Source organism: Bos javanicus, chromosome 9, assembly GCF_032452875.1.
Source record: "Bos javanicus breed banteng chromosome 9, ARS-OSU_banteng_1.0, whole genome shotgun sequence".
Lineage (NCBI taxonomy): Eukaryota > Metazoa > Chordata > Mammalia > Artiodactyla > Bovidae > Bos > Bos javanicus.
The window spans coordinates 42,423,002-42,448,186 of record NC_083876.1 but is presented as its reverse complement, the minus strand read 5'-3'; the positions used below and the strand labels follow the sequence as shown (position 1 = coordinate 42,448,186).

At 47.3% G+C, this 25,185-nt stretch overlaps 1 protein-coding gene and 1 long non-coding RNA gene across 3 annotated transcripts in view; one reads left to right on the top strand and one right to left on the bottom strand.

The window, feature by feature from the left end:
• SOBP (sine oculis binding protein homolog) overlaps positions 1-6,502 on the top strand; it is a 164,528-nt gene extending 158,026 nt beyond the window's left edge. For both annotated transcript variants that reach the window (XM_061427668.1, XM_061427667.1), the window contains one exon: positions 4,571-6,502. The gene's annotated coding sequence lies outside the window, so the exon portion shown is untranslated. The remainder of the gene's footprint in view (positions 1-4,570) is intronic.
• LOC133253882 (uncharacterized) lies at positions 5,734-16,833 on the bottom strand. The gene is made up of 3 exons (XR_009738488.1): positions 16,743-16,833; positions 16,352-16,463; positions 5,734-5,835 (listed from the first exon to the last, which is right to left on the bottom strand). It is a non-coding gene; the product is annotated as an uncharacterized LOC133253882 (long non-coding RNA).
• Between the last annotated feature and the right edge of the window lie 8,352 nt (positions 16,834-25,185).

Below are 25,185 nucleotides of genomic sequence, written 5' to 3'. Positions count from 1 at the left end.
GAAAAAGGGAACCATTTTTTGGCAAAACCTTCCCAAGCTGTAGCCCTGTCCGGGATGGGCTTGGTGCAGAGACCACGATCTGGCGTCACACCCGGGCTTATCAGCCAGTGCAGGCAGCTCTGTTCATTGACCATGGGGCTCTCCCCTTGTGAGTGTCCCAGAATAGCTGCAGCTACCTGAGAGCAGTCCAGTCCTTGGGGACTCATTATTGTCACAGATAAACAGCATGGCTGAAGCCAGCACGTAATAGCTGTATTTAACTGTGATAAGTGATGGGCCGACGTGCCCGAGTGAGTGGCATCATGGCAGGGCCGGGATAACTGGACAAAGACAAGCCAGCCTGGCAGTGGGCATCTCGTGCACATCATAGGGTTGATGCCACAGGATTTTGGATTCTGGGGAATATATATGACAGACCTGGAGAGCTTACATTCTAGAAGACAGGACAGACCTCCAGGATTTTGATTATGCTAATGACAAAGGTATTTAAGGAATCAAAGAAGAATAAAAGTTTGGAAAATGGATTAGATTAATGGAGGCAGGCTTCCTCACAGAGGTGGAATCTTGTATCACGGAGGGATTATCTTGAAAATACAGAGTAAGACACTTTTCCTTGGAATACAGAATAAGACATTTTCTGTGGCTACACATTTACATTTGGGAATGTGTAAATTAGAAATTTTCCTTTTAAATGCAACCTGCATCTATCTTGTTTAGTCGCTAAGTTGTGTCGGAATCTTTGCTACCCCATGGACTGTAGCCCACTAGGCTCCTCTGTCCATGGGGATTCTCCAGGCAAGAATACTGGAGTGAGTGGCCATTTCCTTCTCCAGGGGATCTTCCTGACCCAGGGATCAAACCCAAGTCTCCTGGATTGGCAGACGAATTCATTATCGCTGAGCCGATAGTTAGGCTGTAAAGGGCAAAGAAGAAAAGGTGAGAGTGACTGTATGCTGACAGCATCAATGTTAAGTTATTAACACTCAGGCCTATTTTTGTTTTCTATTGTGCTCTGAAAGTGCTCGTGTGATAAAGGAAAAGTAACTCAGTCGGCCTTAGCAGTGCTGTCCTCATGAAAAGGGAAAGTGTTGGTGGACAGAGGCTCGCTCAGTGCACTTGGCATGCAGTTGTGACTCCACGAAGGAGACACTGCATTTCTCTGGCCAACGGGCAGCTGGGCCTGGAGTTCTGAGGGCACCAGCTGTTGTGCCTGTCGGAGATCGTGCACTGCGGAGCGGTTTTCAAACATGGTGCCTGCGTGGTCCACGGGATGGGCTGCGTGCGTGTGTGTGAGAGACATTCCATGTGGCAGGGCCCTGGGCTGTCCTGCCTTCAGCAAACCCCCAGTTCAGAGGAAAACCCAAACGTGAGGCACAAACAGAACTGCTTGCATTAAGAGACACTTAAGAGAGGAGTGTGTGTGTCTGTGTGTGTGTGAGAGAGAGAGATAGAAAGAAGGAGACTTTTTCTAAAACTTAGGACTTCAGGGTAGAGATGTTAATAGTCTTTCTTCTCAGTGTGTACTTCCATACTTGATGATGGCTTCGGTCCAAAGATCCTATAAATACAGTCACAGAATATGAGAGATGGAAGATAGAAAATCTCACCAAGGCCTTCATTTCACAGAGGAAGAATCCAGGCTCAGGGGGTTAAGGAATCAAGGTCACACGGCTGCAGAGGGTTCGTGCTGGACTATAGTCTACATCTCTGTCTCACTTATTGTAGAACTTTCCCCTTTACTCAGATCAGGAAATTTAGACAGAGAGGACAGATTGTCCCATATGATGTCTCTGCTGGGCAAGGGTCAGCTCGGGCCCTGGAACTTCCTGCCACGAGCACTTTCTAAAACCCCAAGCTCACTCCCTCCCCACTCTTGAGTTTCATACCTTGCCAGCCAGTAGCTCTCAGGAAGGTGACTCCCAAGCTTGGTTCTTCATTTTCATTGATTCCTGTGTCACCAACAGAGGGGCTGCCCTGACCAGCCAGAGCCAGGAGGACAGAGGAGGAGGCCTTCAGTTCACCCCCTCCTCAGATATCATCCGCTGAGAGCAACTCGCACTTCGGCAACACCACCATCCTGCCTGGGTGGGTGTCCTAGACTCGGCACATGCGTGGGGAGAGGGAAGGAAATGGCACGGATCTTGCCTTTAGCCATTAAAATAAGCTTGGTGTGAGGAGGCTTTCCGAGCAGCAGGAGTGGGGCTGCAAAAAATAGAGTGCGGTGCAGCTGCACCCTTTAGAACTTTGGGGGAAAACACATATTATTTACCAGACAATAATAGATACCAGCGAATAATAATGATTATTATAGTGTTTGGGATGGCAAACGCTGTAGTTAAGGTTCCAGAATGGCTCTCATTATAATCCCGTTTTCCTGGTCCCTTATGAAAGCCTGGAGATTTTCTCCAAGCAGGCTGTTGCTGTCCGTGTTTGGCCTTTGTCCAAAGGCGATTTCAATATAAGGAGACTTATTTGAGACATATTCCCCTTTGGAGGCGGTCATGCTCACATTAAAGAAAAAAGCTATATCCTTGAAAAAGCAGTTGTAGCATTCTTAAGTGAGTAATTCAAAATGGTGGTGCTTCCCAGTCACTGGAAGAAAGCGTTAAACACCTTTTTTTTTTTCCTTTTTAAAGAAAGGATTCAGAGGTCCCCTCTGACTATGAGATTTGGTCACTCTTGGTCCCAAGCCCAGAGGTAGGGATGGCTTTCCTCCCTTCACAGCAAGTTTCTTGCTGTGCTTCTTACACAAAAATAAATCCTCCCCAGAAAAGCTATGCTCTGTCCATTTGGATCAGTTTCCAAGTTCTCGTCTCAGTCCTTTGTGACCTCTTATTTGATGGTGGCTCTTAGTGTTTTTGTTTTGGTACCTTTTTTCACCATTGTCTTAAAGAAAACAAGAAAGAAAGAGAAAGGAAGGAATGAAAGAGAAAGAAGAGAGAGAGAGAAAGAATAAGAGGAAAAGAAATTAAAGTGAGCTCTTTATTCTGAGATAAATAGCCACATTTCCAAATCTGACCATGCCAAATGAAAAGGTTTCCATGGCCTTGTAATTCCACTCCCATTGCATATTTGTGGTGTTTTGCATTTTCACTTTGGTTATTTAATATACATATTAAATGCACACGGATCTGGTGATTTAATGTGATTTGGGGAACTCAGGCATTTCCTGTCATGCACATTCAGATTTTCAAGTCTTGTTTTTTGGCCGGTCATTATTATGGTTACCATTAACACCAGGATTTGGATAGCAGGGTTCAAAGCACAAGCTTGGATGTAGTCCTCCCAGTGGGCATTTTGACCTCTTCACACTTGCGCTAAATTCATGCTGCAGACACTCTGAGCACGTTTCCAGGTCTCTTTGTGGCCTCTATTTCTTCGTCTATAAAATGAGGAAATTGTGTATATTATCTCTGGGGTCTCTTCAAGTTCTCCATTCTATCACCTGAAATTATTTGTTCATTGTTCTAGGAATAATCTCAACAGTTGTAAAGATGTTTACGATCCCTCTGCTACCACATCATGTTAGCCAAATTCTACCCATTCACATTTCTGACATCTCCATTTATGGGCAGGGGGGAAGAAAGTACTGTTTGGGGACATGGGGGACAAGAGTTGTTTGACTCCCATTCATTTGACAAATGTGTGTTGAGCTGAACACGTTTGTCCCTGGGTGTAGGGACGTGAACAAAACAGACTCTACCGCACACCTCAGGGACTTTACAGTTTGGTTGGCCAACTTCTAAATGGCTGCTTCCTAGGGGTGATGGTAGAGTGTCTTCAGGAGGTTGTATTTTAAGCCAAGAAACTGGTAGCAAATGAAATAAGCCAGTAAAGATAGAGAGGCAGAGCCCGACATCTGTGGTGGAAGTTGGGATGGGCGTTCCCCACTTTCCTGGTGACCGTCCTTCATACCTGATGTACTGGGATGAGTCCCACGTTGGGTTTGGATAGGAAGGGATGTGAGTGGCTCACCTTTCAGGCTGACCCACAGAGAGGGACACTTCTTCCAGCTCAGTGGTCCCTGTAGGAAACCCCTAAAGAGAGGTCTAGGTGTCTCAGGAATTTTTCACATGCTAAAACGTTCATCTCATGGCCTTCCTCCTTTGCAGCAAACCTCGGGGCTGTTACATGAGGTATGGGGTGAGGTCTGCAACTCCAAGTCCCCTAAGGAGCTTGCCTGTCTTTGGGGGTGCCCTTGAGCAGCTCCAAAGACCTCCTGCCAGTTAAGGGTGCACTAACGTGGAGAGCGAAAGCTGCCGGGTCGCAAAGGATGCCGCTGTGGTCTTTGGGCGAGGGCGTGGTGCGCCATGCTCATTATGGTATTCCAAAAAGCGACTCGAGTTTCATTTCCTCACACAAAGCTGGCAGGGCTGACCCTGCACAGAACCGTGAATGAAAGTTGTGTGGAAACCAGGCTGTGCCGCCCCGTTGTGGGGCCTCCTCTCTAGTCTGACCTGCCGGCTGGAGAGCGCGCTGCTCTGACTCATGCCGGGGTTCTCCCCAGCCTGGGGGTGGGGGGCGGTTTGGTCCAGTGGATTCTAACAAACCCCTTCTCCTCTATTTCTAGGAACGCGCACTCACAGGGTAACTTGCATGGAGAGAGGGCGCAGAGCAAACCATATCTCGCCATCCAATGACACCAGCTGGTCCGCTCACCACCCCCTCTGGCTAAAACTCAAGCAAATAAAGCCGCTTCCTGTCATTAAGCATCTCAGAGGAAGCAGCTCTCCCTCAGTGGCCTCTAGCCCAGAGAAGCCAGCACGTCTTGGACCCACCAAGCGGGCCCAGCCTTCCTGCCGCCACCATCTCTGCTTCTCCCCAGAGGAACTTAGGGATTTTGCCCCTGGTTTAAAAAAAAAAAAAAACCCAACAACAAAACACCAACAAGCCACAAGGACCAATGTAGGTATTCTCCCCGCCCCATCTTCCAAGGCTCAGAGGGTGAGGCTGGAAGACGATCTGGATTTGAAAACAAAAATCTTTTTTAAATCTTTTTAAAAACTGCTGTGGTTTTGCTGCTACACGAAGAGTTGTGATTTGCATTGTATGGTTTTGGACCTATACTGTTCACGTTTTGACGGCGGAGAGGGATCGTACTGGAGTCCCAACGCTTCCAGATTCATCTCTGTCCTGCCCAGGATGCACTTTTAAATGAAGAGTTAGAATATTTTATTGGCTAATATACTTTTCTTGTTATTTTTACAAAGGCCACCTTTATCCTTTTTAATGCCATATTTTCAGTGTTACACTTTTATGGCTTTTAATTTTCGATTTGACAGATGTAAGAAGCAGCATGAATAGTTTATACTGTGGTTTTTCAGAGACTGAATGCCAAGAGAACTCGGTAAATGTTTATTCTTCTCAGCTTTCTCTTTAAATTCCCCTAAATAGCGCCCCATTTGGGAACAGAGCAAGAGTGTTGAACTGAAGACCAAAATGCCCTGAAGGTGTAAAATAATCCGAGGGGGAATATTTGCTGGGCGTCACGAAAGACTTGGATGAAATTTCAACCCTGATGGTTTTCGGTGATCCAGGAAGTCAGTGAAGCAATCTCTCTATACGCAGAGCCCTTTCATGATAATTAGAATGGTATGGACAAACCAATGAAAACAGGAGGGAAAGTGAGAAAGCTCACCCATGATTCTGTTTCACTGTTTGCTTTCTCCTGTCATGGTTAAGAGAAATGTGCAATTCGATCCTCAATCAGTGGGTGGAGGATAACAGGGTAGATTTTCTTGTGTGCACTTGTACAGTTGTAGCTGGGAGTCCAGAAGTCCTCTAGAGCATGTGTACTGGCACTGAGTTGGTGAGACAGTTGTGGAGTATCCCATTCTGATGAGTACAGAAAAAAAAAAAGAAAAAATAAGAAAAAAATCCAAAAAAAGAAGAAAACAAAAAAAAAAAAAAAGAAAAAAAATCAAATCACCTTGTGATTCAGTGTATCTGTTTACTAACTCCAATAAAGCAATTGTTCCCTCTGGAGGGGTCCAGGTGCCCCCGCCCACAGGCCGCTGAGCTGGCAGCAGGAGGGGGCGGGTGAGGCAAGGACGGTGTCATGCTGGCCCTGAAGCACCACGGGGCCGTGGATGCGGTGTACATACTGTATTTCTATATCCTCCTTTGTACAGAGTCACTTAACAAGTCAAGCTACTGTCTTACAGGTGCTCCTTATTTATTAGAGCTGTGAGAGCTTGGGGGGACACACCTGGCGAGCGAGCTCGCTTTTTAAAAATGAAATGTGGGGGGGCAGGGGAAGGGGGCGGGAGGGAGGGGAAGCTCGCAAGCCCAGGGAGAGATTTATAAAAGTGAACAAAAGGAAAACTTCCAGCCACCGATTAAACCAACCAACCGACCCCAACACCAAACCCGCCCATGCAGGACGCAGCAGCCCCACCTCTGGGCACCCCTTTCCCTGCGGGGGGCCCCCAACGTTTCCTCATTCCCTGACACAGTGTCCGATTCATCAAACAAAAATAAATCTCTAAGAAAGAAAAATGCACTTATATGTGCTTATTTTGCTTTTCTCATTATTATGACTATTGTTGTTATTTTCCTTGTTACAGAAGGTATTCATGTCTTTCCCCCAGGGAAATTTTTTTTTTTTTACATAAAGCTAGTTTTAAAAGATGTCGAAATAGAAGAAGTGAAGCTGGCCCTTCCCAACCTGCATCTCTGCAAACACGAGCCCACCTGGTCTGTTTGAGGGTCTGATTTCCCACCATGTCCATCATTGACAACACACAGCACATGTGGAGTGAGCTCTTGGGCCTGTATACTGGGGTACCCCTTCCCAAAGGCTCTCCAAGTCCTGATTTTTTTGGTTCCAAGGGTTTGGTTCTAAGGCTCAGGAAGCGCCATGTGCTAGAAGCAAAACTCCCCGGTGCACTCCGCTCCCATCAGTACATCAGTTCACCTGTAGGTCAGGAGTGCTTCATGAATGGGAAGAGTCAATCTGGTTTTGCTTTGGTACCCGAATTAAACATCAGAAAGTTTCTAAGATGGAGAGTACATGAATACCTAGTTCTAGTCAATGTAGATCTACCCCAATCCTCTTGTTTTACATATATAAAAAAAAAAAAAAACAACTGAAGCCTAGAAAAGTGAATTGACCTGCCCAGGCTCCACACTGAGTTGGTTTCACTTGTCAAAAAATAAATGTTCATTAAAAAAACGTAGGCACCATCAGCAATCTTCTCTAAATAACCATTCTTGGGGTGGATTCTGACGACCTAGTTTCTTTCTCTTGTAAAGCCTGAGCGATCTTGGAGGCTCCGAGTGTGGGTTTATGTTTATGACTCCATGGGAATCCCTCAGCCCTAGCCGAGTTCATACAGGGGCGGGCACCAGCTGGGGCGGTCTGGTGCAGAGTCCCTGATAGCATTATTTATCTGGACTTGGCTGTAGACACCATCGCCCAGGATACTGATTCTGCTTTTGTCTGTAGTCCAAGATTGTCCAGCAAACATGTTGACCCTTCAGGAAACAAAAGCTCCCTTTGTTTCAATAAGAAAAGATTCTGTGGTGTCTCATCAGACAGCACACCTTTTCCTCTTTCTCTACCTTCTCTTAATCTCAGTGTTCCCTGAAATACAGAATCCTCTTGGGCTATCAAAACTGTATAGAGAAAAATAGAAATAATTATGCCAACATTTATGAACACTATGAACATTATGAACATTTATGAACATTATGAACATTATGTTGAGTACAAGTACATTATTAGCCTCATTTACTCACAGAAGGTCCTAGTATTTCTCCCCTTTTTTTAATTGCATGTGAGGATCTAAAAGCTCAGTGTGTTTAGTAGTCACCCCAGATCATGCAGCCAGTGAGTGACAGAATGGGATTCAAACCCAGGGGTTTGGCCCAGAACCCAGGTTGCACGTCCAATCTGCATGTTGACATCTTCATGGATTGTCATTTTTGTAAGTTCCTGGCAGTGATTCAGTTTGTTGTTCTAAAGTGGCCCTCATTTAAAACTAAGCCAGAGAGTTGAGTGTTCATGGTTACCCCACTCCACGGCTTATTGGGTGTGTGGATAGGCTGAGGCCACTCTGCTTTCGGAGAAATTAGGTAGTGAATTCCCTGTTGGTTAGCAAAGGCCCACTGAACACACCCATATGTGATGCTGAGGGTAGCCCAGGAGAGACCAGAGCTCACCACTCCTGCCCCGGGTGGCTTACACGTGGTGGGAAGGTGGGGTTGTGGAAAAGATGGACCACTTCTTGGTCTCAGCAGGACCTCTCTGTAAGTTCCTAAGGTTTATATGAATGCACACTTTGAGCCTGGATTCACAGCTACACAAAACCACTTCTTTTGCAGATGTTCCCTTGACACTGGATGGGCAGCCTGAGTTTCAAGCAGACCTGTAGATGCCAGCTGGTGCTGCCCAGAGGGCACAGCCAAAGGCCAGGGCTGGGACCCAGGGGCAAAGGCACTCAGGATTCGCACCTGCTCCCTGTCCTCTCTGGCTCCTCCTCTACACTTGAGCTTAGCTTCAGCTTCCTTGACAAGCTTCCACAGGGTCCCTCCCGGGAATGTGTCTACCCTGCTTACAGCTCTTCAGCGGTTCCCTGTGGCCTATGGAGTGGCACCCAGAACCCTTCCCGCTTTGGCCCCTGCTGGCCTTTCTAGCCCCACTGGCTCCCTGCCCTCAGCCTCACCTGCACACCATCTGCAGAATTAGGAACTGTTTCCTGACACCCCAGCTCTCTCTCCCACTCCTGTGTCTTTGCACAGGGAGTTGGCCTTGACTGTCTGTCCCTGTCTTCCCAGGGCAGTATCAGTAGCCCTTCAAGACTTGGCAACTACTCTAGGAATGCATTCCTGGGGAGGCTGCAGGGCCCACTTCCTCCCCTCCCCTCTGGGCTGAGGCCCCTCCAAGCCCACCTCCGTCCAGTGCACAGCACACTCAATTTGTCCAGTCACTCACCTGGCCATGCCTTTACGAGTCTGTGAAGTCCTTGAGGAAGCGGATCCTGCTTATCTGCCTCGTGTCTCCTAGGCCCCTCACGTGGAAAGCCCTCCTTCTTACTATTATCTGTAACCACAATGAACAAGCCAACCGCTTCAAAGCTTAGTTGATGTGCCACCTCTCCGTGGAGTCAGGCCTGCTTCCCTGAGGGGCAATTGGTCGTTTCTCCCTCTGGCTCCCACGGCTCTTGTTTAAATGCACCAAGGCCTCGTCTCACACTGTTCTTCCCACATCATCCAGGCTCCTCAAGGGAGGGCACCTTGGCCTTCCTAACTCGGCATCCTTGAGGAGCTATTCTCCATCCTTGCAACAGAAAATGTCGGCTGAGTTGAGGCCCTTTTCTCCTACAAGCCTAATGGGAGGAGAGGACAGGGAACCCCAGAAACCAGAGCCACCGTGAGGCAGACATGGGAAGGCTGCGTTTGGAGTTTCATTTTTTGTTTCTGAGGCTCAAGAGAGGAGGTGCTGTGGCAGCCCCAGTTCAGTACATCTTCAGGCAGCTTTTAAAAGCGAGGCACGACACAAAAGGGAGAAGACTCAGCGCTGCCCCAAGGCTTCTGTGCTCTGCAGTGACTCCAGGCAATGGGACGGTTACACATTTTCCCCCCAAAAGCCTTAGAGATCATTCCTTGACCCTCGGGTACATATATAGATGGCAAGTTAGTCTTCGTCACCCAGAAACGGCCTCTTATTCTCCATCTTCGCCATGGTGGACAGAATGAGCAGTTGCCATCAGTGTGTGGCGTTCTCGTGAAAGGAGGAGCCTCGGCTGGTCCCATCCTTAGGTGCTTCCTTTGTGTGCAGCCCCAGTTTTGCATACATTCGCTACTAAATTCTCATAACAACCCTGTGAGAGAGGCACTAGCTTGACCATCATCCCCATTTCAGTCAAAAAAACCTGAGGCATGACAATGAAGGAGGCTTCTGTCCACAAATGGAGGCAGAACCCAGCAGTGAGCTCCAGTGGCCACACTCTCTGTGCAGTGCTAAACAACCTTACCAGTGCCCAGGAGGCCCGGTGGTTCAGGCAGAGTTCAGGTCAAGTGTGTGTGTGTGTGTGTGTGTGTGTGTGTGTGTGTGTGGTAGGGGGAGGGTACTCAGTTGCTCAGTCGTGTTGTGGCTGAGTTGACTCTTTGTGACCCCATGGACTGTAGTCTGCCAGGCTCCCTGTCCATGGGATTCTCCAGGCAAGAATGCTGGAGCAGGCTGCCATTTCCTACTGCAGGGGATCTTCCTGACTTAGGGATCAAACCTGCGTCTCCTGCATTGGCAGGCAGATGCTTTACCACTGTGCCACCTGGGAAGCCCCAGCCTTGGCACCCAAACCATGCACTTCAGATAGCTTTGACCTCTATATTGTGTTCAGAGAGGAAAAACTAATCTACTTCTCTTGATGCCTGGTTTTGAACATCACCAAAAACACGACTGTCACTGTTTCCATAGGGAAAATTTGAGGGAGATGGGAAGGGGCCTGGGCCCGCAGCTAAGAGAAGAGAAAGGCACTCTGGTCTCGTGTTAGGTTTCCTGCGGCAGGAAGAAAGGGGGCATGTGGGCCAGGGGCTGGTTTCCATTTCCCTTATTCTGATTCGGGGAGCTGTAAGCGGGGCTTTCTCCTGTAGCTCTTGTTTGGATGGTGAAGGGGTGTCAAGTGAGAGCAGCATGGGACTGCCGGGGCCACACAGGACTGTGTCCCTCTGCCCAGTGGCAGGGGGCTAGAGCCCGTCTTCACCGTCACTTTGGGGCTGGACCACTGGATCCGAGGTCAGCTAGCTGACTGCACAAATGGACAAAAATGTTGAAAGTCCCCGAGTGCCAGACTCCACACAGGGCAGTCACTCAGATGGGCCCAGACAATTTTTAATAAACCCCATGCTATACAGTCAGTGTGATCCTCATTTCTGGATGAGAAAGATACAGTCCAGGAAGATTAAGTGATCTGCTCAGGTCACTCAGCTGATAAGGAAGAAACTCACAATTTGGGCCCTCAGCCCCCACGTGCAGTGCTCTCTGGTGATAACACAGCTGCAGAAATACCAGTGTCAACTCAGGTCACAACTCAGTACGAATTTGAATCAGCCAACGGGGCACATGCCTGATGACATCATTCCAGTCTGCTTCTAGACCTCTGGAAAGAGATCACCCTCTCTTTCCTCGCCCATTCCTCACCTGCAGGGTAGGGCCAAACCAGCAGATGTGACCCCCTCCAAGAGGGAACGAACTCCACCAGAATAAACCCCACCATTCATCTTAATGGGCATTTACCCAACATGTTCTAAATGCCACCTTGGTTGCATTATTTTATTTATGCCTCATAACAGCCCTTAGGAGGTAATTACTATGATTATTCCCATTTTACAGATGAGGAAGCTGAGCACACAAAGGCTAAGTAAGGGCAGAGCCCGCTGCTGCATCTGGGCGGTCGGATATCTGGCCCTCGCCTCACCAGCACACTCACGTTTCAGCTTCCCTCTTGTGGATGGATGGATGGATGCCTGAAAGCATCTTGTGAGCGCAAGAGCATTTAATTGAGTATTTTGAGGCCAAATCATACACTTTCATGTATGTCATCATCTTTGAGAGTGGCTGGAGCATCAATCCTGGAAGTCATGTGGACGAGCACAGAAGTGGTTCCCATCTCCCTGAGTTATAGAAAAAGTTAATTGCCCATTTCTTCTCCACCTAACCGCCCATCAATTCCTGTCCTGAAAAAGAACTCTTCTCTGCAAACCCTGCTGGCCTCACAATCCAGCAAATAGGAATGCTCAAGGGGATTCACTCCAAAGCTCTTTGCTGTGCTTATTTCCACTCGTGTGCTTCCTTTTAACAGCCTGGGAGCAAGGACCAGGGGTAATTCATCTTTGCATTCCCTTCACACACCTGTCACGCAGGGCACACTCAGTGTCAAAGGAGTTGTTAGATATGTAGATTCTGGCTGCTGCACCTCCCTCACTGTGGGACCCTGAGTCCCTCAAATCTCCTCCACACCCTCTATGTCTGTGAAACCCCCTACCCCATTTCCTGTTCCCCTCCAGGATGTCCGAGCAGCAGTAAGAGGCCACCACCTGCCCAGCGGTGTGGACAGGCCGGCTCAGGAAGCCTCAGCTGTTTGGGGAGAAAAAGGAAAAACCGCTCCTTATTTCTCCTCTCCTACTTCTCCTGCCAACACTTCACTCACGTTTCATTTAAATGTCCTGTGTAAGATAATTTCTGGTATTGGAAGTAGTTGAAAAAAATTTTTTTGTTTAGGAAAGGCTGGTGTTGGAGTGAATGAGCTCTGGAAGGCGTGCCTTTTGACCTTGACCAAGAAAGGGAAGGTCAGTGCCAAAGCGTATTTAGCCACAAGCTTTGGACTGTGGGGTATTCTTATCCCTTTCTTTCTAGGTTTATTTAAACAAAAGGGAAAGATGATCACAACATAGAAAAATGAAAACAATTATAGGCAGAGAAAGCAGAGTTTCATAAAATAACAGCACCCAGGAGGGCTCCTCTGGATCACGTTCTCCCAGCACTGGAGCCCCCAGCCCACACCAAGACCTCCCTTCCAGGGCTCGGCCGTACGCCTCACAGTACCCTTCACGTTCGGTAGCTGGATTAGGGCTCAGGACCAGAGGCCAGGAATGCAATAAGATACTTTTCTATGTATTGATCCTTTTAAAAAAGAGTTTGTTTTCATGAAACTTTAATTCACTTTTCTTTTTTTTTAGCTTTTTAGCCTAACTGCTACACATTTTATCCCTGTTCTTTGTGAAATGCTAATCCAGCCCAGGGTTTTCATTTTCCGGGTGTAACTTTTCAGAAATTGTATATCTGCATAGCAACCCAGCAAGGGCTGCCTATGTCACGGTATCATGTGTCAGAAAGATGAAAAGGACTCCAAACCCCAGCTCTCCACACACTTGGCCCTCCGATCCCAGGGCAGAGAGCTTCTTGGCCTTAATATAAATGGCAGGAGAGTCATTTCGGGGCCAGAGAGGTGCAAACTTTTATCTTGTTGATGACAGAAAACGACACATGACCTCAGCTCAGCTCAGCGGGGACGAGCAAACCCGAAACAAAGGCCGTATTTTTCTCAGCTCTCGTCCCGGCTGTCAGCTTCCAAGTGCAACCTGAGCCTGGATTCCGAACCCAGTGTCCAGATTAGAGATTGTTGACTCAGATTTAGTGGTGAAACGTGAGCCCAACTCTGTTGATGGCAGGCCTTGAAGGAGCAAGTTTAGTTAAGCCAAGAGAGATTGTATGTCAGACGAGAGCCTGGCTTCTCTTTATCACAAACTTCCTGATCTGCCTCTGTTTTAATAGTTTCCACCACCACCACCAAAAGAGAGACAGCGAGGGAGAGACAGAAACAAAGGTGGAGAGAGCCAGAGACAGAGAGAGGGAGAGACAGAAGGAAGTTTTGCCCTCAGTTCATCTCCTCAGTGTCATAAATCAGGAAATTAACAAGTGTGTAACTGGCCTTTGCCACAGTCAAAGACAATAAGCTTTTTGTGTTTCTTACCGGTGGTGAGCTCTTAACATAATCAATGGAGAGCTCCACTCAGAAAGGATGAAAAATGTGGGCTTGATCTTGCCACTTAAAGGATATTTCCCGATACGCAGGCACATGGCTTTTATGAGGCTCAAACATGGCTTAGAAACTTGCCTCTCTGGTCTGAAGGCAGGTCATTAAGAGAAATCATTACATCGCTTTCCCTGTCTCTGTCTCTCCGTTTTTTATTTTGGCGCCTTCCCGGCTTTTCCTTGGCTTCTGATTTCATCCCTCTTTTAGATTCTCTGTGCCTTCAGTAATTTATGTGCAAGATATTTTTCCCAACCTCCAAATGTTTTTCCATTTGGCAAACCATGTCCCGATGCTTCCACACAATGTAACTGTAGAGTTCATTTACACTAGAAAACACAAGCTTGGTTAATGGAAAAGCCGAACAAGCCGACGTCGGTGACCCCGGGTGCGGGGCCGATTCACAGACGATCTTCCAGGCCACCCCTGGGGACACGTGGGGGTGGGTGTTGGGGAGCAGTGTCTGTCCTCGCTTGCCACAGATGCTTGGCTTCAACCCTCCTTGTCTCCGAAGAGGAGAGAATTCCTTCCAAGCCCCTTTCTCGTATAGTTTTTGGAAGCTTCAGGGCACCATATGGAGAATCATTTCGTGATTCTCCTGATGGCTTTTACGTGAGCAGCTATAAATTGGATGGTTTCCTTCAGGTCTGCTATCCCTATGGAACCTGCTAAGGACTGTCGGGAGTAATCACTGAAGATGTTAGTCCTGAGTGTTCTCTATGGGAGAGAAAACCCAGGCCTCCTCCTGGCTGGGCACAGAGTTAAGGAGCCCGGGGAGGGTCTGGGTGGGGTGGGGCAGGCCATGCAAGCCTTCCCAATTGGTCACAAGGGTGCTTGGCCCCAATGACTTTTTCATTCCAAAGTCAAGGATTTAGGATACAGGCGGAAGTTGAGGCCCCGCCCCCCCATTGGGTTTATGTCCAGTCACAGGGCACATCTAGACAACATTTTGGCTTCTGAAAAATGAGTTTTATTCATTAACTGACACTCTTTCTTCCTTAGCAGTTGCAATGATGTAGAGTAGACTCCCTGCATTTTACCTTTTAAAAGTGGCTTTCCCTCAACCCAATACTCTCTTAATTTAATAAGCCAATCAAAGGCAAATTGTTGTTCTAATAAGGATACAATTGAAAGTGAATCTTTTTAGAGTGTTTATTTTGCTTGGATAGCATTTCCTTAAGTAATTTCTCTGGCCCTCTGGATCAGCGCCAGGAGGGCAGAGGGTGGCTAATATCTTCTAGGGAACCACAAATGAAGTACCAAGCCTTAAAACGGTTTCCCAAGCACTTCTGTTTTAAAAAAAAAGTTAAATATAAAAATCATAATACTAAAGATTGGTTGGCTCTAGGAACTCATTCCCTTGGATGTAATTTTAGGCTTTTGTTTATCTTTCTTGATTGATAAAGTAATTATCAAAATGGGTTAGAAAATAATAGCCAACTGGTGAGAAAAGGAACAGTTGGAGGAAGCAAAGCAACGGAGGAAAAGCCTGCACAGACTCAACTCCAAGCTTTCCAGTGAAGCTCCATGTAACTTCATCTTCTCTTTTGCCTCTCCTGTCCCTGGGGGCTGGCCATGGCTCTGGCTGGATGAAGCTTCTCCATCACCCGGTAGCTAATGAACTCGTCCAGAAAGGCTGCTCTTGTCCTCTCTCCCCTGGTTCCTTCTCTCCTTCTCACCTTTTCTCCACCCGCTTCACTCTGAAGCCTGCCACAGGCCAACCAGAACCCCAGCAGATGTTTGTGTTTTATGAGCCAAATGGGAGCCTGAAGGATCAACCAAATACCAGCCCCAGTGAAAGATGGAACCAGGCCATCTGACATCAGAAACACAGAATGCCCACCCAGGCTGGGCTTCCAGGGAGCAGAAGGAGGGCTCGATAATGAGCTGGCACACCCTACGTGCTGGCCCATTGCTCTACCTTCTGAAGAGCACACAGGGCCCTTTCATGGAGGCTTGGGGAGGTTGGGCAAGACCTTCCACAAGCTCACCTCCCTGGATGGCAGTCCTGGCGCCCAGCAGCTTCCCCTCTCGCCAGAGCACCGTGTGGTGCCCTGACTGTGACTCCTGGCCCAGGCACGAGCTGCAGGTTAAGGACCACGACCATCAGTGGCTTGGAAGTGCCATGTGGCTCAGTAGACAGCCCTGCCTTCACACCACTGTAGGACCAAATAAGGAGAGTGGACAGAGTGTGGGGGGACAGATGGAAGATCTAAGTTTCTGTCTCAGCTCCACCATTTATGCTGCTGTTGGCTGTGTTGGTTTTTATCATCTCTGAGGCTTGCTTTCTCCATTCGTGATATGGAAATCGTAATAGTCACTCGGGGTTACTTCCAGGATTAAATAATCCAGTGTGCGCTAGCTCTGGGCCCATTCCTTCACTTTCCCTGCTCTGCCCTGTATGGGAGGGAATCAGACTATGACTGAGTTCAGCCAATGGGAATGTGGGAGAAAGGTTTTTTCCCCACCCCTCACCCCAGCCCCCCTGCTTCAGGCAGCTTTTCCAGTAACAACTTCCTCTCTGTCGAGTCTCCTGTCCCCTCTGGAAAGCCCAGAGTATGGCAGGTCCCTGAGTGGCCTCCTCCCTCTGTTCCTCTGTCTTGGGGTGGTCTCACCACCCTTGCCTAACTGCTCAGCTTGCCATCCCCTTCATTGAATTCCCTTGCATGTGAACGTAAGCGCTGAGGTGCTTTCTGTTTCTCTGGTTGGACCTTAGCCGATAGAGTGTGTGAACGTGCAAATGTATCTCACACCTAGAGGAAACAGATGTCCTGAAGATCTCAGCACACGAAGATCAAGGGGGCAGGGCCACTAACCTGGTTCTTCTCACTCTAAAGCATCAGATCCTGGGCTTTAACCATGAGGTCGGGGTCTTCCTGCACCAGCTGTCAATCAGAAGCAATTTCCAGAGGGGTTCTTCAACTTGGGCTTTTATAAAGACAGAAAAATGGGATAAGATCTACATATTTTTTAAAAATCATACATTAGTTTAAAAACATACTATAATGCCAATATCCAGTGGACTTCTGGTCTGCTTTCCACGCACTCTCTGCTAAGGCAACTATAGGCGGTGTGGCCTGGTGTGTCTAGACTCTTTCACGGTCGCTGACCTCCTGAGTCTCCTGCTACTCCTGTTCCACACCTGGGAGCGTTTTCTCCTTTCCCAGCTGTGTTCTCCAGTTCAGTGAGTGAGCATCCCTGTCTTACCAAGGAGGGTGTGTATGTGTGTCCATCAGCGCCCTGCTCCGTCCCTCCTGGGCTTGCTCAGCCCTCGGTGCTATCTCTCTCCATCTGCCTTCTGTCTTCTGGTTCTTCTGTGCTGCGGGGATGGGAAGGTTGTGCTCCACTCCTTTTGGCAGGAAGTGTAACTTCCTCATTGAGGTCAAATTGAAAATGGATTTCCCCACTGGGCAGAGAGAAGGAGGCCCAACTTCCCTTTCGCGTTATTAATCAGTGCCCCTCCCCTGCCGGTGGCTGCCGGGCTCAGGACAGTCTTGCTTAACCATTTCTTGCTCAGCATCCTGAAATCTCCAAAGGCACCACGGGAGCTCTAAAGTGCTGGGTTTTGGATCATTGTGCTCTGTGGGCATCTCTCCTCGGGTCCTGGGCTACTGGTGCCGTGTGGGGAGGGGGACAGTTAGGACAAGAGTGCCTTTGCCTGAGGAGTATATTTAATGCATTTTTCTCACTCCCATCTCCATGGGCAGATTTATGCTGTTTCATCTCAAACTGACAGGCCTAGGAAGACATTCTTTATGGGTATGTCTCTCTCCTCCCCTTTGACTGGATTCATGTCATTCCTATTGAAAGTATACTAACCAAACCACATGCAGGCATTTTAAACACACCTGCGACCTCATAGATGACATTGTACACTCAAGTGTAAATGGGGGTATCCTTAGTTTTGTGCTTCCAACCTCTCCCGGATTGCAGCCTTGCAATTTAGACTCATGTGTTCCTCACACAGTCATAAAATCGTAACACTTCAGGCCTGGAATGGACTTGACTGTTCATGCCGTTCAATGCACCTGTCTTTGCACCTGAGGGAACTGAGCTGTGGACATAGGTTGCGTGACTTGGCCAGTGGCAGGTGGCCAGTGAGGGGCAGTGTCAAGGAGAGAACATGGGTCTTCAGGGACCTCAATCTAGTGCTCCTTCCAGTGACACTATGGTGATTAAAACCAACAAAGCTTTTGTTGCGTTGATGCGTGTGAGTTGTGTTCCACTGACATGACACTCAGAGACGATTAAGTGTGCCCTGGTGTTTAACCCTGGGCTCCACGGAAAATACACAAGTGCATATACATAAATACACACATGCTTTATAAATTTTTGCTGATATAAAACATGTTTAGCATACAATTTACACATCATATAATTCAACCCTCTTTTGTTATCTATTCCCTATTGCCAGTTAATTCTCACAGGATGTTTTTGTTGATCTTGGCTGAATTCTTGTACCTGTACCTGGCTGCAAAAATGAAGAAATGTTCAGTGGTATTTTCTTGTACATTAGCCAACAAGACAAAAGTAAAGCCACAAAAACACAAGTTGAAACTTTGCTTATTCTTCAGTGACAGCAACGATATTTTCCTAAATCAGCTAGTAGCCTTCAAATATGGGGAGGATATTCTTTCAAGTTTTTGTGCTATTTGCAATATCACAGCCATAGATAGGACATGTTTTGAGTTTAATCCTCAATATAATATTAATATTTTCCATCATCTTCCTAAGTTTAGACAATCAGCAAACAATAAATCAAGCCCTCGGGTCTAGCATATGCTGATTTCTGTGGCATGAATATTTTCATTATGATCAAGCTACCAGTGTGATGTCACTGAACTCGGAGTTGGCAAGACCTGTGCAGAGGCTCCACATTATGCAGTATTTCCATTATTCAGATACAGTAGGTGTAAATAACCCCAAGAGCAGAGAGAAGAGTATAAGGTGGAAAATAATTGGGAAGTGGTATGTTTTGAGCATCGATTACTTTTTAACATCTTATTGAATTGTAATATGTGTAATTTAAATTTTAACAATGTCTGTATTTAACAACTGACTCAGAAAATTCCTGAAAATTAAGAATCAGCTCCTATGAGCCCATAGAAGCAGCCTCCAGCACAGCACTAGCAGGATATGGGTGGGAAGGTGCTTTGTTCCTGCTCAGGGCATGCAAAAGGGCACCAGGCTGAGGAGACCAGACACTGGCCATCTGGGTAAGAAGGCCTGGACAGAACTCAGGTGAGGCATAGAAGGCAGATTGAACATCATAGATCAGATCCTATGTAGCAGGTGAATAAAGATGGGGTTGAGTTTTTATACATCTTTCTAAAAGTTACAGAAAGTAAAGTTTTAAATATTAGACAGTGTTGTTCCATCACCAAGTCATGTCCAACTCTTCGCGACCCCACGGACTGCAGCACTGTCAGGCTTCCTTATCAGGGGAATTCAAAAGGAAATTGATAGTCAAGGAAATTGAATGGAAAAGGCGGGCAGGAGAAAGAGAAATAAGGAGGAAAAGGACTAGGGTTTTTAAATATCCTTTATGGAGAAAGCAATGTGCTGACCCAAATCCTAGGCCAGCTTTTGCGGAGGCTCCCACGGCCCGCCCACGTGTGTGCCTTGTCAGACACAGTGCTGCCGCCCTGGGCAGTTCCCTTCGTGAGGACCTGACCTCTTACTGCTTTGGAAGGGGAGGATGAGATTACCAGAGCTTTGGATCCATTTTTGGATCAAATGAAAACGTCAGGCTAATCCTTAGCGTCTCCCTCTCGGCTTACAGATGCCGCCTCACCCTAGGGGTGGGGCATCAGAGATCTAACAGTCCCCCTCTGTCCTAGGACGGGTGGAAGGTCACATGCTGCTCACGAGGCCTACAGCGCCCCTCCCGACCTCCGTCAGCAGCACCTTGTCTGCCCCGGGTGACCCAGTCTTTCCGGACAACCCCAGAGTCCCCTCGAAGCCCTCAGGGGCGATGTCCTAGACGGTTACCACTCTCTCCTCCTCCCTCCACAGCATCTGTTATCATTTGCTGTACCTTCTGTTCACTCGTCTCTGTTCCCAGCAGGACTGTGGGCTTTTTGAGGGAAAGGATCTGCTCTGGTCAGTGTTTGGTGCATATAGATCTCAATAAGCCTTAGATCCCACATCAGCTTGTTTCCTGCCTCTCAAACACTAGTACATAAGAATTACCTGAAGAATGGATTAAAATGCAGACCGCCCCCAACTCCCCACCCAGACCCCAAAGCAGTCATTTTGAAATCTGGGTCTTTAATAAGACCACGTGACTCTCATGCACACATGTTCACAAACCACATTTTAAGAAATACAGGTTTGTTCAATCTTTTCATTTCATAGGTAGGGAAACAGAGGACTAGAGAAGAAATGATCTGCTTCAGGACCCTAAGCTACCAAGTGTAATGGGATGTCATGGTGCTTTGAGATAGAACGGTCTTAAGTTCTTATTAAGCAAATCACAACCCCACGGATGGTTACTGGTGGGAATATTAAAAACAAACAAATCCTGGACTGAAATCACTGCACACTGCATCTTAAAAGAGCGATTGCATCTCAGACTCAGATATAATGCTTCCACTAGAAGGACGTACAAACAGGTATCAAAAAGCACCCCTTTTCCAGAGCTTATCAGCGTCCCCTGAGAATATGAGTTGTGGAACAAGGCCCCAGATGCTTTCTGCCTCTAAACTTGCCTCAGTGGCTGTTAGCAGGGCTGTCTGTCACAAGCTCTATTTCCAGCAGTGTCCTCTGCCCGCTTTCTGATGCTCAGGTCTGTAGCAGCAGACCCGGCATTCAGGTGTCCGGTTCAGGCCTATTTTTACGAGCAAATCCTTGTTTCATCTGTCAGTTGCTTGGCGAGTGCCCTGCGTGCTGGTTACCGCTTTGGGCAGCAGGTGCCACCTAGAGGGCCCTGTGACAGCCACCGTGCTCACCGTCAGGAGCTGGACAGTCCCGGGGCCTGAGGAAGCGCTGCAGCCACCCACCGAAGGTTACACCAGCTCCCTAGCAAACCTGGCAGTAGGGGTTCAGAGGAGGGGCTTGCCAGGGGAGCCCGGGAAGGACAGAAAAGATCCGGCCGGCCCTAGCCTTGTTCAGCTTCCTTGTTTGATGGGGTTCCGGGGTGGGGAGTGGGTGGGCGCTCTTTCTCTCGGCCACAAGGTGGCAGCAGTGGGCTGGCCAGGTGCCTGCTCTGCGCGGCTCCAGGAGGAACGCCCAGCACGCGGAGAAGGTGTCGCCGGCTGCTCTTTAAAATTCCTCGTTTTGAGAGGGATTTTTTGAGGAACTGCCTTTCTTTTTAGCAGGAGCACTGTATTGAAGTTACCAAAGCCCCTCCCTCAGTCTTGCCAATGGACCAACCACAGGCCTCTCTCACTTCAGAGGAGTAAAACGGCCCCTGCGGGGCTTCTTGACCAAACCACAGTTTCAAGAGGCGGAGACAGGTGGGAGTCGGGGGCGGGAAACATCCAGAAAGCAGTGATGCACCAAGTGTGGAGACAGAAGAGTAAGGACAGTTTTTAAATTTATTTTTAATCTAGGCGTGAGTTTTGGCTTGTTTGCTTGCTAGCTGTGAATCTGAAGCCTAGGTTTGCTTCCCATCTGTAAAATGCCACATTCCTTTTTCAAATGGCAGTAGTCGCAGGGTTGTTCTGTGGATCAAAGGAGACAAAATGGTTTGCAAACTGTGATGTCCCATATACACAGGGGTGTCGTTGTTGGGGTTGGTCTTTCGAGCTGAGCCATGTCACAGCGCTTTCTTGGGATTGGAGGCACAGACACCGGCAGGGCAAGGGGCCAGCTCCTCTCCCAGAGGGTCACTGCAGTTCGTGCATGAGCTGCAGGCTGTCAACTCCTGATCCAGCCTGATAGTCATCTTCCAGTGAGATTCTTCCTGGATGCCTTTCTGTGGCAGGTTTCCAAGCAGAGCGCTGGCAGTGGCTGCTCCCCCTTCCTCCAGTGAGCCTGCTTTTCCATACTGGAAGAAGATGAAATGCACATTTCAGAATGTAAGTTTTTCCTGCAGGACACTCTCCCCAATGGTGGAGTGATGGAGAAAAATATTAGATGAAGTCAGGGGATAACTGAGTAACATACTGATTTATAAACTCATGGAATGAAATGAAGGCGTTTTTTCCACTAGTGGGGTTATTTATTATGTCCTAGTTGGCCAGAGCCAAGGGTTGAAGAGGCTTTGGTTCCTGAGCAATAGAAATAGCAGGAACCAATTTTCTATGTTCCTCCTCTTTCAAAAACACAGAACTCAGCCAGTATTGAAACATACCCAGTCGTAGGTTTGACTGGATACTCCTCTGCTCATCACCCTATTGGGGTGAATGGGAACTGAGACCCAGACCCCATCACCCTGGGATGGTGGCAAAGAAGAGATCAGACTATCGTCAGTGGTCATTGCTCTGTGGAGTTTTTCCTGTGGCTTGTCCCTCCATGGAAATTAACTACTCTGGAAATATCCTATGAAAAACTCTGATGCTCTATGTTAATTTGTAGGAAAGTGGCATCTTTGCAATATAACATTTTTCCTTGCATGAACATGGTGCATCTTTCCATTCATTTCATTTCTTCTTTATATCTTTCAGCATAAAATTTTATTTCTTAATAAAGCTATTGTACATCGTATGGTAGATTTATTCCTAAGTAAATTATAGCTTTTATTGCTATTATAATGGTATCTTTAAGAATAGCTACCTCTTCTAAAAACCTGTTTATTGCTTTGCCAGAACAACTGATTGACATCAGAGAAGATGGAAATCTATAGCCAAATTTTAACAAAAGTCTTTCCATAATTGGTGAATGAAATTTAGTTAAAACAGCCAATAAAGAAAATTATGGATTTATGTTTCTTCATGAGACATATTCCTTAGTTGCAAAAACCACTACAACAAAACACTGGAGAAAATGAATTAACAAACATTTAAATGATTGTTGGACTATAAAGAAAGCTGAGTGCCAAAGAATTGATACATTTGAACTATGGTGGTGGAGAAGACTCTTGAGAGTCCCCTGGACTGCATGGAGATCGAACCCATCCATCCTAAAGGAAATCAATACTGAATATTCATTGGAAGGACTGATGTTGAAGCTGAAACTCCAATACTTTGGCCACCTGATGTGAAGAGCTGACTCCTTGGAAAAGACCCTGATGCTGGGACAGGTTGAAGCCAGGAGAGGGGGATGACAGAGGATGGGATGGTTGGATGGCATCACTGACTCAATGGACATGAGTTTGAGTAAACTCCGGGAGTTGGTGATGGACAGAGAGGCCTGGCATGCTGCGGTCCATGGGTTCACAAAGAGCCGGACATGACTGAGCAACTGAACTGAATGGAAGTAAATGATTGTATCACACATTTTTTTGAGTTTCAGAAAATAGTGAAGCATATTCAAATATAAAAATAATTTCAGTGAGAACAAAAAGACTTTGTTTCTTTAATAATTAAAATAAAAATAAAACCATGTTTATTTCATCATGAACTCAGCCTCTTTGGGTTATAATGGTATAGACTTTATGCTATGCTCAACAGATATTGACACAGTACTTTGTCTACAATTTTAAAATAAATAAGTATACATATAGTAAAAAAAAAAAAAGAATATCTACATCTAATTATCTGTGTGTGTATGTAACAGTTGATTGAAGCCTTATTAGTTCTAACAATTTGCCTGTTGCTTTGAATTTTCTGTGTAAATAATCATATCAAATAAATACCAGTTTTAGTTTTTCCTTTTTAATCCTAAATATGCTTTATTTCTTTCTGTTTTCTTCCAGTGCTGATTAGCATTCTGAGGTCATTTTACCACTCTTCCTGACTTGAAAAGAATTTTTTTTTGCATAAATATTTTATTTCAGAACAATTTTAGTCTACAAGGAAGTTGCAAAGATAGGATGCAGAGTTCCTGTATACCCCGCCCAGTTTCCCCCACTGTTAGCATCTTACAGAACACGGTACCCGTGTCAAAACTAAGAAGCCAAGACTGGCACGTTGATTTGAACTAAATTCCAGATCTTATTCAGATTTCAGGAGTTCTTCCATGAGTGTCCTTTTTCTGTCCCAGAATCCGAGGCAGGAAACCACACTGTTTGATTCCTTTGTCTCTTAAGCCTCCTCTGGTCTATGATAGTTTCCCACTTGTCTTTCTTTTTCATGACCCTGACAGTTTTGCATACTGGTTGGGTGTTTTGTAGTGTATCCCTTCATTTTTTTTTCTTTATGATGTATAATTTGGCTTTAAAGTTGAGTGATTTGTCTAAGGTCAAAGAACAAGGTGTTCTGGAAACATCTTACTTTTCTCTGATAATAAATTAAAACAATACTGAGAGAGAAGAAGGTGGCGGAGGAGTAGGTGGACATGGAGTACATCTCTCTCCATGGATACATCAGAAATACACCTTCAGACACAGACGTGCATGCAGAACACCTACATATCTCAGCTGAGAGCAGACAGGAGTACCTAACCAGTGGAAAAGAATATATAGAACCATGCAAAACTCGGTAGGACGAAGGAACTAGGGAGAAAAGCGGGAGTGTTAGTAGGACTGGACCTCCCCTCTGCTGGTGGGGGAACTGAAGCAGGGGTCTGATCCCCACAGCAGGGCATTTGTCTGAGTCAGAGGAGAAACATTCAAGGCTGAGAGTGAAATAGCTGATCTGTGGCAGCCTAAATGGGGTGAGAATCAGACAGTCCTTGCTGCAGCCATACATATCCCGGACAGGGACGCAGGTCCGGTGGAAGGTACAGAGGCTGGGAGCTGAGGATTAGGGATTGTGGACCAATCCCAGGGCGAGGGCTGCTGTTGACTGCGGAGAGAAGGATCGAGGGGATGTGAGGAAGGAAATTGTGAGGGGAAATGCCTGTGGAGGAAAGTCAGGCAGCCATGGAGGCAAGGTGATACTGCTGAGTCACACATAGCAGTGTGGAGCCATCACCATAGCCTCTCTCCCCGCGCCAGCATCAGCAGCTGAACAATAGAGAGGCTGGCCCATCAAGTGCCTGACACTGAACTACAGAGTAGGAACCCAGCCTGGGGGCCCCTCTATGTGCCTGACACACCAAACAACAGAGAAGGACCCCAGGGAAGGGAACCCTCTAAGTACCTGAATGGGCAGAGCTATGGAGAAAGACTGGCCAAAAAGGCCTTCTGATCGCCAGCTACAAGAGGCTCGAAAAAGACTCTGATAGGGCCATAACTCCTGCGGCAGAGGCAGTCTGTGTCCCTGCACACTTGGTGCCACCAGGGTCCCCACAAGCCAAGTAGCTGTGCCACCTTCACGCTCATCTCTCACTGGGGCAGAGCTGCCATAGGCAAAAAATGTCTTGCATCTATGCATGCAGGGTTGCTTTGGTTGTGTCCTACTCTTTGCAACCTTGTAGACTGTGTGGCCTGCCGGGCTTCTCTGTCAGGGAGAGGGGATCTCCAGGCAGGAATACTGGAGCATATTGGCCAATACTGGTTGCCATACCCTTCTGGAGCACTGTATTTCCTGCTGCCCTAGCCACCAACTCTCCTGAGTACCTGGTGCTGCCAGAACCCCTGCGACCCAAGCAGCTGCACCACCTCCACACCTGGCCCTCACAGGGGCAAACCCAAGTCCTCCAGGGCAGCCTCAGGAGCAAACCC